Source organism: Centruroides sculpturatus, unplaced genomic scaffold (genome assembly GCF_000671375.1).
Source record: "Centruroides sculpturatus isolate CEXI.00-Female unplaced genomic scaffold, Cexi_2.0 scaffold503, whole genome shotgun sequence".
NCBI lineage: Eukaryota > Metazoa > Arthropoda > Arachnida > Scorpiones > Buthidae > Centruroides > Centruroides sculpturatus.
In genome coordinates this window covers 315,077-326,917 of record NW_019384729.1, presented here as the reverse complement: position 1 = coordinate 326,917, position 11,841 = coordinate 315,077, and the positions used below count along the sequence as shown (strand labels likewise).

Genomic DNA, 11,841 nt, shown 5'->3' with positions numbered 1-11,841 from the left:
TATTATTAATACAGTATTTTACATTTAATATATATATATATATTTTTTTTTTTCTATTTTTAATTTAAAATTTGTCATTAACTAAACTTAGGCATACAATTCTAATATAATTATAAAATTTAAAATTGAATTTTATAATAAAATTAAATTAGAATTTGTTTATCCTCTGGCGAATAAATTTGTTTTTTTTTTTTTAAATCGAATCTTTATATATGTACTGTACACGTTTATTTGTTATTTTAAATTGTTATTTTCAAGAAAAAATAGAAAGATTAGCAATTAGCCTTTGTATAAAATTAATAATCAAATAAATTTTTTCGTTTTTGAATTTTTAAGAGGTAAAAAGTTTATTATTTTGTTTAAAATAAATTTTCCATGCTATTAATAGTATTGAAACCCTCCCACAGAAATTCCCTTTATTGTTAGGACATAATCAGTCAGGTAAAGGATATGAAGAATAATTACAGGATTTAGGATTAACACCAGGACCCCTCTACACCTCTCTTCTTCTGACATGACATTCTCTCGAGTTATTTTATTACTTTTTTCTCTCTTTATGCATTTGAAATTTTATAAATTGATTTTCTAGATTTCATTATTAAATTTTACTACACCGATTCTGGGGTCCTGTCCCTTTAACTCCGTAAATATCACGACCCCAGAACGTCTTCTTCCTTTCGTTGGTCTGAGTCTGGGCCTCACATTTAATATACAGTAAATTATAATACAACGTTTTTCAACATTGTTCTGTATTCTTTAAATACGAAGGACTCAGAGATAAGGAATCTAGGCTTTTCATTGCCTGAATCAATTATCTCTTTCGGGTCCAGTATGTTATTAGGGCTTCATTTATTTTTCACTTATAATAATTTTAGGGCTTCTTCAATCCTCTAAAAGACCATAAAAGTATTTAATAGATACTTTTAATTAAGTAGTATTTTAATTTATAAATAATGAACATTAATTAAGTGATCTTTAAAATCTTTCTTTAAAATCTTCAAAAAAATTTTTATAAGTAATTTACTTACTTCCAGCTTATAAAAAAATCATAAAATAATACATTTTAAATACAATTGTAATATTAGATTTTAAATAAATATTTTTAAAATTTTAAACTATCGATTGAAAAGTGATGTAAAGACTGTTAAGTAAACATTATTCAAGAAGAAGATAATGTAATTGTTGAAGTGAATTATTCAAATTTGAAAACGTGAGCTTGAATAAATTATACAATACATAAACAACCATATAAAAACAATAAAATGATCTTCTATCAAATCATTTGTCAGTTGCTTTCTCATCACAGCTTGCTATAATTACATGTAGTTAATATATTCAACTCTTAGAAAACCATTTCTTTGCATAATTTCTCTTTCTAAATCTAATATAAAATTATAGATTTAAAATTCTATACTGTACTGCCCACCAGTGGCCGAGTGTGAACACTAGTAGTTAGGAGTGGGTTTGAGGCTCGCCTACGGGTTGGCCACGTGCAGTTTTCCAGGTTTTTTTCGCGTTTGTAACACCTAAATAGGGGACAGTTTCCTCCCGGGAGGCATTCCCCATTGGCAGATCGCCCATGTATTACATTGCTGTAAATGAATAAAACCAACTAAACTGTACGTTAATAGAATAATTAAATAAGATTCTAACACCAAAACTTTTGTAATATCTAATTCTGTTTTGAGATTTAGATACTTTGATTGAAAATATTTAAATACAGTTAAATTTTGATACACAACCTCCTAATTAGTATCGTCCTCGTAAAGCGCCAATGAATATTGTTTTTTTACTCTTTTTGCCCTGTGGCACTGAGAGTCTTTTTCTTCAGGCCCATCGTGGGTTCAGCCAGTCCTATAATGGGGTGGTCGGACGGTGAGGGACAGTGTCAGATGTTTGGTTTTACATTTTAAAAGCATATTATTTTTAAAATTCTATATTGGTACTATAAAAAATACTGTATTTGAAGCATAACATTACAATAAACATGATGGCCGAAAGCCAGTTAACTTGGTTAACTGACTTTCGGCTCATCTTGTATATTGTAATATTGTTTTTCCCAACACTCTTATAACATCAATATTAAATTTTAAAATACAGCAAATTTAAAATAAAACTACTTTTAAAATAAACTTTTAAAAACACTTTTGAAATGTATATAAAAATGTAAGATCTGTGCATGATTTAATTATTTCTTAAGTAAAATTTTGTTTAAAAATATTAAAATTTATATCTCTTATATAAGATTTCTCTTCTTTACGTTGTATCGTTTGTTTCCTTCCGTTAAGTAGAAATTTTCAAAGCTCTATCTATTATACAAATTGACTGAGTTGAGTTCGAAGAATAATAAATTTACATACAATTTTGCTTTTAAAAAATATTTTTACTCTAAGATATTAAAGTTATAAATTTCACATTGCTTATCTTCCATTTTAAAATTGATAAGGCATTGAATAGATAGGAAATAAGCGAGTGCTATCTAATTATAGTTTACTTAAAAAGAAGTAAAAAATCTCTTAAAGTAAAATGCAGCATAAAAGATTATCAGAGATAGAAGAAGAAAAATACTTCAGACGTCAAGAAGTGACATATTATATGTAGTCTGCGTACTCAACATGAAGCATGTATTGGGACTTATTTGCCAACATTCAATTCTTAAGCTTTTCAATCGCTTTGATAAGAGACGAAAAGTTTTGCCGTTTAGAAAAGACTTTATTTAACATTTTAATTAGATTTCCTCTATGTTATGCAGTACGATAACAGAATTCTTATGATTTAATTCGTAAACAATTGACATGTTTTCGATAGAGACAAAGCTTAATTATTTAAACGAGCTATGAATGTTTAAAGTACTTTCATTTATAAATAAATGAAGTAAATAATTTCAATCATTAATTGTTTGTTTAGTGGTTATTAATAACGTCATATGAAATTTTAGAATATCATATCTTTGAAAGATCCATTATATAGTTTATGAATTATGTAAAATATTTTAAATTAAATAGATAATAAATAAGAAAAATAAATTATACGGGGCGGTATATATATTTAACAGTCATTAAAACACGTAAATTACGAATTGGTTTCAATTATAAAGATCACTTGGTTAACTGACTTTAGGACCACCCTGTATTTAACTTTTAAACTTTCTTTAAAAGTTAAGATTTGATAAATATTTTGTTAAAATAAACGTGTAAATATCTACGAAAGATATTTGTATATGAAACTTTGCAAAAAACTTTGCATATTCTTCCAATAGCAAAGAAAGATCTTACTCCACCGAGTAAAATTATATTTATGAATGTATATGGGAAAATGATATTAATAAAATAATTCCTAAACTAACTTACAAAATTCATTTATATTTAACATTCATTGTACGATAATTAAAATCGAAATTAATTAAATTCTATAAATATAACCTATTGTAAATATAATTTAGTTGCCGTAAGATACATCGAAGGTCACGTTTTATTCAGAAATATGGATAATTATACGTATGTAAATATCCTTTATACACCTACTAAAGCTGTCATTTATGACAAGCACTTTCTGTACCTGTGTACATCTAAATTGAACGTTTCTGTTTTACTGTCAGCAATATCATCATCTTCTACTTATTAGTTTGTTGAAGGGATTTATGAGAATTACAAGAATATTATTTGTAATTATTGGTTCATACGGTTATTGTGCAGTTTCAAAAGTTATATTTTATTTATACAATTTATCTAGGATTTTCTTATATAATGCAGAGTTTGTTAATATAAGAATAATGGTTACTATTTGATTATTCACAATGTATAAAATAATATATCAGATAGGATTATTATTAATTTTTCTGTTCTGCTTTTAGTATGTAATAAGTAACAATACCCAAAATAATTATCAAGTGATGTTAATGGCCTTGAATAAAAATGTAAGATGAGGTTCTGAAAGACAATTGTTTACTGGGCTTAACAAAATAGCATAAAACAAAATATACACATTGCTGAGTGAGATATCAATGGCTCTTCAGGGCTGTATTCAGCTACATAAATTTCAATTATATGGAAGTTATTTTGCTTTCATTTTTATTTAACCTTCTTGAAAAAAAAACTAACCGTAGTTTGACTGTAATAATTAAAATCATAAATTAATAACATTTTTGATGTTTTTAACATATGATTTATGTTCCAATATAATTTAAACGTTGTCAAATTTAATTAACTGTATTTAATTATCATCAAAATTATAATTTCGAATTGTAAATTTAGTGTATATTTATATTATCACTCTGTATAGAGAGAACTATGACGTGAAATGCGATTTACTCCTCTATTGTTTAACTCCTTCTTAGAACAAGATAACAATACAAGTTGTATTGTGGTATTTTTCAAAGTTATTTCAAATCACAAAGGTGTTAGGTTTTTTTTTTTTTGTTTTTTTCAAAAATGTATTTCTGTAATTCTACATTTATAAAGTAGCCTACTGCAAATTATTTTTATTTTCATACAGATTTNAATGGTTACTATTTGATTATTCACAATGTATAAAATAATATATCAGATAGGATTATTATTAATTTTTCTGTTCTGCTTTTAGTATGTAATAAGTAACAATACCCAAAATAATTATCAAGTGATGTTAATGGCCTTGAATAAAAATGTAAGATGAGGTTCTGAAAGACAATTGTTTACTGGGCTTAACAAAATAGCATAAAACAAAATATACACATTGCTGAGTGAGATATCAATGGCTCTTCAGGGCTGTATTCAGCTACATAAATTTCAATTATATGGAAGTTATTTTGCTTTCATTTTTATTTAACCTTCTTGAAAAAAAAACTAACCGTAGTTTGACTGTAATAATTAAAATCATAAATTAATAACATTTTTGATGTTTTTAACATATGATTTATGTTCCAATATAATTTAAACGTTGTCAAATTTAATTAACTGTATTTAATTATCATCAAAATTATAATTTCGAATTGTAAATTTAGTGTATATTTATATTATCACTCTGTATAGAGAGAACTATGACGTGAAATGCGATTTACTCCTCTATTGTTTAACTCCTTCTTAGAACAAGATAACAATACAAGTTGTATTGTGGTATTTTTCAAAGTTATTTCAAATCACAAAGGTGTTAGGTTTTTTTTTTTTTGTTTTTTTCAAAAATGTATTTCTGTAATTCTACATTTATAAAGTAGCCTACTGCAAATTATTTTTATTTTCATACAGATTTCACGAATGACTTTTTTTTCAAGTTTGACAAAATACCAAAAAAAAAAATACTGGTTTGTATATGTTAGAGGAGAAATAAACTGACACAAAAACATTTCTATAATAATAAAATTTAAATAAAAATATTTAAGCAACAGAATTTAACATTTAAATTTTTATTTAGAAAAAAATAATAATAATTAGTTCAAAAATAAATATTGTCTTTTTGTCATTTGTTCTCTTTTAGTCGATTTTTTTCTAGTATAGTTCCTTTAATTTCGATGAGATTTAGGATATTTATTTATAAGAAACTATATGTTTTAATTGAGACTTTTATCATCTTAATAAGGATAAAGGATTTTGCGATCAATTATATGATGTTATCAGTAGCGATAGTAGATTTGCAAGGTCTTAATTCAACCATGTAATTTGAGAGACTCTTTTTATATATACTTATACAGTAAAAATCGATTATCCGAAAATGTTAAAAAAATATATAAAGAAAAAAAAACAAAACGCTGTACGGTATATACCACAGAGTATAAAATACAGAAGAAACCAAATTCTCCACGTGACTAGAAATTACTGCATCATCTGTCGATTGTAGCGCCGCGAAACCAGATCGACGGCGCTACAATCGACAGATGATGCAGTACTGTAATTTCTAGTTAATTGAAGAATTTGGTACATTGAGCATCAAGTTTAATGAACTATAAACACTGTAATGCAGTTACTTTATATAAAGGGAAATTAATTTACTCAAAATATAATGTAATGTTATATATATACAGTCGACCCCCTATAATTACTGTCCCTATAATTACTAGGGTTTCTCATTTCCCGGTCTTTTGCTTGTCCCGTGATCCCGGGATAAAAGTGAACTGTTTGCCGGGATAGAATTAATTATTTTTAAGGTATACAAAATATCTTGAAATCAAATGATATAATTATTTTNAAGCTGATTCCATAACGTTTTTGGTTAAGGTTTAGAAATATTCAACCGTTTCAATCGCAATACTTCCCCCCCAAAAAAAAGAGGACACGTGAAAAGCTAGTTATGGCACTGGCATCACGTATTCGTTTTCTTTATCCGTAAGTAATGTTATACGCAAAATTTCCAGCTTTTAAACATATCATTTCATGTTAAATTTTCATTTTCAATTACCATAACGGAATTCTACTTATCCAATCGATTCTGATCTGTAGAATCTCTTCTGTTATAATGCGTGTTTATAGTTCGCAAATTTATTCATACACAATAGATAAATAAGGAAATAAAATAACTAAAACGCATAATTATGTTAATTTATAAGCAATTTTTCGCTTCTTAACTAGGGTAAGGCAAAAACCAACATGCAGTCGAAGGACCTGCTCAGGAATACACAAAATTCACACACAGCATCATCTTTCAATCTCTCTTGTGATTGCATAGTCACGTTTAAATAACAAGTAGACCTAATGTAAAACATACCTTTGTCCTCAAATAATGAATCGTTTGGTTCGAGTTTCGTGTTCATCTTTTCATTTTATACGAAGATATTCTACATAATAGGTGTTCAATACCGAGAAAATCAACCTATATTATATAATACATCCCGTTAACGTATTTTAAAATATAAACTGTAAATAATATTCCAATTAAAAATAATAAATTAGGAAACTTTTTACTTTTAACATTTAACAAATTTTTAAAAACTCAATTTTTAAATGTTAAAAATTACATTTTTAATGTTAAGGACATAAATGTAAATAAATAATTAATATTAAATTACAGTATACGTATGCAGTAACACAATAATAATATTTCAAGTAAAATTTTAATTCTTCGGAATTTAAAATTATATCAAGAACATCATTTGGATGTCAAAAATTTATTGCTTTTATGAATAAATAATGTGAAAATTTCTATAAATATACAAATAACCGACAGCGTAGGATTGAGATGACAAGACATGTACGTTTTCGAATGCTTTTAAAGTTAACTTTATTCTGTTTATAATAATAGAAATTATTTGTCGTAGCATATATTAATTGAAACAGTTAAATAATTTTTAATGAATAACATCAATAATTAATTAATAAGAACAAGTAGATGGCTTTGGCCAGGACTCCAAGCAGATAGGGAACAACCATGCTAAATTTTAAAAGTTTATTAAGGTGGGCCGGATGACCTTTATGTTTTAGCCATTTCTGTAAATAAACATAGTAAGAAAGTGATATAAATTTTAGTATTTTACGGATTTTGAAGGGAGTAAGGGAACTTCCATAGATAACGTAACGCTATTTTTATACTGTTCAACTACTATCTCATCCCTTGTAACGCTCTGTAACTCTGTCTCACATACCCACCCCCAAAGTTACGTAACGCATATTCTACATCAACCCTTTAATTATTCTAAGTATTAATACACAGTAAGGGATACCAAACGTTACATTATTTTATTAATTACATTTATAACGTACAAAGCAGTGATATAATACAATTATCTATGCAACTCTATGCAAAAATGAATCAATGTTACCAAGAGTTGAGACAGCATTACGTGAAGTTTTTGTAAATACCTTCACTCTTCACTCTTCGTAACGCATCGTAATAATTCCCTGCATATCCGTATTACGTAATTTATGGATAGCTCCCGAGGCCCACTTCTGTGAGGTATAATACTGTACAGACGATAGTAATCTCTCCGTAGCGTGGCGCTTGAAGGCGCGGAAAGTAGTTCGGCTGCCCGATGACGTTTTACGTAATTATAGGAGTTTTTTTACCGTTTTTTACGGATACCGTCGCAATTTTTTCGCTGTCTTATAGGAATCGTAATTATAGGAACCCGTTTTAAAGGGGGTCTACTGTATATACGTCCATATACGTAACATGTACTCAAAACACAAAAGCAAACGAGTTACTGGATTATCCGAAAGACCCTTGATCCCATTAATTTCAGATAACCAATTTTCAATTGAATATAAGTGTATATAATATAAAACCTTTAGCGCATGTTTGATATTGTATAAAATGTAGCCCACTAGTATTAGATTCCGAATACTCTACTAAGACTGAGTATCAGCAAGCATCTTGGAGACTTTTATGAGCATGAAGCCTTAAGCAAAATCATAGGTATTTAACAGAAGATTCGTTTGTTAGAAAGAAAATTACTTGATAGAAATCGTGTACAAATTTAGTATTTAGTATAATATTTACAACCTTTCAGCTTCAGATTACTGTCTTTATTTATAATATTTATTGCTTCTGATACGTTAATCTTTCTGATATTAGATTTAATTTAATGAAAAATAAAACATCTTAATAAAACAGTTTTTAAAAATGGTGTAATCAACATTTGAACACCACCGTGCCGTAACTACGTAGGTGCAATGGGTACACAGGCAAAGGGCCCAGGATGACGGGGAGGATGGAATATCAAAAAATGATAAGTATTATATTTTTATTTTCAAATTCTAAATTTTTCACAGTGGAAGCTGATTCCATAACGTTTTTGGTTAAGGTTTAGAAATATTCAACCGTTTCAATCGCAATACTTCCCCCCCAAAAAAAAGAGGACACGTGAAAAGCTAGTTATGGCACTGGCATCACGTATTCGTTTTCTTTATCCGTAAGTAATGTTATACGCAAAATTTCCAGCTTTTAAACATATCATTTCATGTTAAATTTTCATTTTCAATTACCATAACGGAATTCTACTTATCCAATCGATTCTGATCTGTAGAATCTCTTCTGTTATAATGCGTGTTTATAGTTCGCAAATTTATTCATACACAATAGATAAATAAGGAAATAAAATAACTAAAACGCATAATTATGTTAATTTATAAGCAATTTTTCGCTTCTTAACTAGGGTAAGGCAAAAACCAACATGCAGTCGAAGGACCTGCTCAGGAATACACAAAATTCACACACAGCATCATCTTTCAATCTCTCTTGTGATTGCATAGTCACGTTTAAATAACAAGTAGACCTAATGTAAAACATACCTTTGTCCTCAAATAATGAATCGTTTGGTTCGAGTTTCGTGTTCATCTTTTCATTTTATACGAAGATATTCTACATAATAGGTGTTCAATACCGAGAAAATCAACCTATATTATATAATACATCCCGTTAACGTATTTTAAAATATAAACTGTAAATAATATTCCAATTAAAAATAATAAATTAGGAAACTTTTTACTTTTAACATTTAACAAATTTTTAAAAACTCAATTTTTAAATGTTAAAAATTACATTTTTAATGTTAAGGACATAAATGTAAATAAATAATTAATATTAAATTACAGTATACGTATGCAGTAACACAATAATAATATTTCAAGTAAAATTTTAATTCTTCGGAATTTAAAATTATATCAAGAACATCATTTGGATGTCAAAAATTTATTGCTTTTATGAATAAATAATGTGAAAATTTCTATAAATATACAAATAACCGACAGCGTAGGATTGAGATGACAAGACATGTACGTTTTCGAATGCTTTTAAAGTTAACTTTATTCTGTTTATAATAATAGAAATTATTTGTCGTAGCATATATTAATTGAAACAGTTAAATAATTTTTAATGAATAACATCAATAATTAATTAATAAGAACAAGTAGATGGCTTTGGCCAGGACTCCAAGCAGATAGGGAACAACCATGCTAAATTTTAAAAGTTTATTAAGGTGGGCCGGATGACCTTTATGTTTTAGCCATTTCTGTAAATAAACATAGTAAGAAAGTGATATAAATTTTAGTATTTTACGGATTTTGAAGGGAGTAAGGGAACTTCCATAGATAACGTAACGCTATTTTTATACTGTTCAACTACTATCTCATCCCTTGTAACGCTCTGTAACTCTGTCTCACATACCCACCCCCAAAGTTACGTAACGCATATTCTACATCAACCCTTTAATTATTCTAAGTATTAATACACAGTAAGGGATACCAAACGTTACATTATTTTATTAATTACATTTATAACGTACAAAGCAGTGATATAATACAATTATCTATGCAACTCTATGCAAAAATGAATCAATGTTACCAAGAGTTGAGACAGCATTACGTGAAGTTTTTGTAAATACCTTCACTCTTCACTCTTCGTAACGCATCGTAATAATTCCCTGCATATCCGTATTACGTAATTTATGGATAGCTCCCGAGGCCCACTTCTGTGAGGCCCATCACATCTCTTTCAGATCTTGTTAATTATTTGCAATTATTATTTTTATTATTATTAAAATATGAAATATTTTAAATATTTAATTATTTCATTTTGTAAATATCCTTACAATATTAAAAAAATTTCTCTATTATTTGAGTGCTACAAAAAACTTTAATGTTAAATTTAAAAGACGTATTTTTATATATCTTTTTAAACTAGTATAATTATTTTATATTAAATAAATTTGTTTTAAATTGGATCTAAAAACTTGATCTAATGAGTAAATTGTTGCTTGTTAAAATTTACAAGCAACCTTCTAGATTCATTTAACATTGATCAAGGTTAATATATATATATATCAATATATAATGTATTTAAAATAAATATTAGAAGACAATAGTACTATTAATAAAATTCTTTATTGTATATTAATTTTTAGATATCTTAAATCACGTCTCCATTAAAATTTAAAGTAAAAACGAAACGTTTGTTAACTAGATCAATAAAAATATATTTGAGATTGAATTCGACACAATAATGTAATTGTTAATTTCCTTCGTACCTCGGCAATGCTTCGACATCAACGTTAAAAATAAAAAGAATCACATTTAAATAAGACAATATTTTACATTTTTCTTAATCTGAATTTATTTCTGAATTTTAACTAAAGAAGAAAATTGCATTTTAATGTATTGAAATTTAAATAAGATCATTAAAATATTACAAACGATTTAGTTACTTTTAAAAAACCATTTTATTTATTCTTATAACTTTAAATAATTTATTACTCGTGTTCAGGATACTTTGAAGTATCAGTAATATTTAAAAAAAAAGACGAAACATTTGTGAATTTGTCGGATTCTTAATGTAAACAAGGTCATCTTATCTATAAGACCTGTTTTTTTTCTTCTTTTTATTTCCCCTTTCTTTCTTGTTCCTATTCAAAACATTCTACTACTATATATACATATATATAGATGCATATAAATATATCAGATGCAAGGTAAGACATACAAATTTTGTTTCTCACGTTTCGGAACTTACATATCAGCCTTAAATCTATAAAAAAAAAGAAAAAAATCTGAGGAATATACTAAAGCCTTCGTTGTTTCTGTAATAAATAACTTTATATAACTCTCACGAAGTAGTAAAACTTGTAAAAATTTCGAATAATTTACAAACTCCGAACATATCTAAAGTACATTTACTTTTTTCTCCACTAAAAAATGAATAATAAATTTTATCAACTTATGAAAATTACTTTTTAAAGTCTCAACTAAAACGAAATAAAAAAAGTTTTCTGAAGTAAAATTTTCTTGTTTAATTATAATATATAGTTTCTTTCGGAAATAAGTTAAATCATTTATATATATATTATATATTATATGAACATAAGAATGGTTTTTGTTGCCATAAAATAAATAACATTAACTATATTTTACTATTTTTATATTATATATTAATTAAAAAATTTAA

General features: G+C 26.7%; 1 protein-coding gene across 3 annotated transcripts in view; it reads left to right on the top strand.

The window, feature by feature from the left end:
* The window catches only part of LOC111628182 (dopamine receptor 1-like), a 46,515-nt gene that overhangs the window by 25,831 nt on the left and 8,843 nt on the right, over window positions 1-11,841 (top strand). The window lies entirely within an intron of this gene.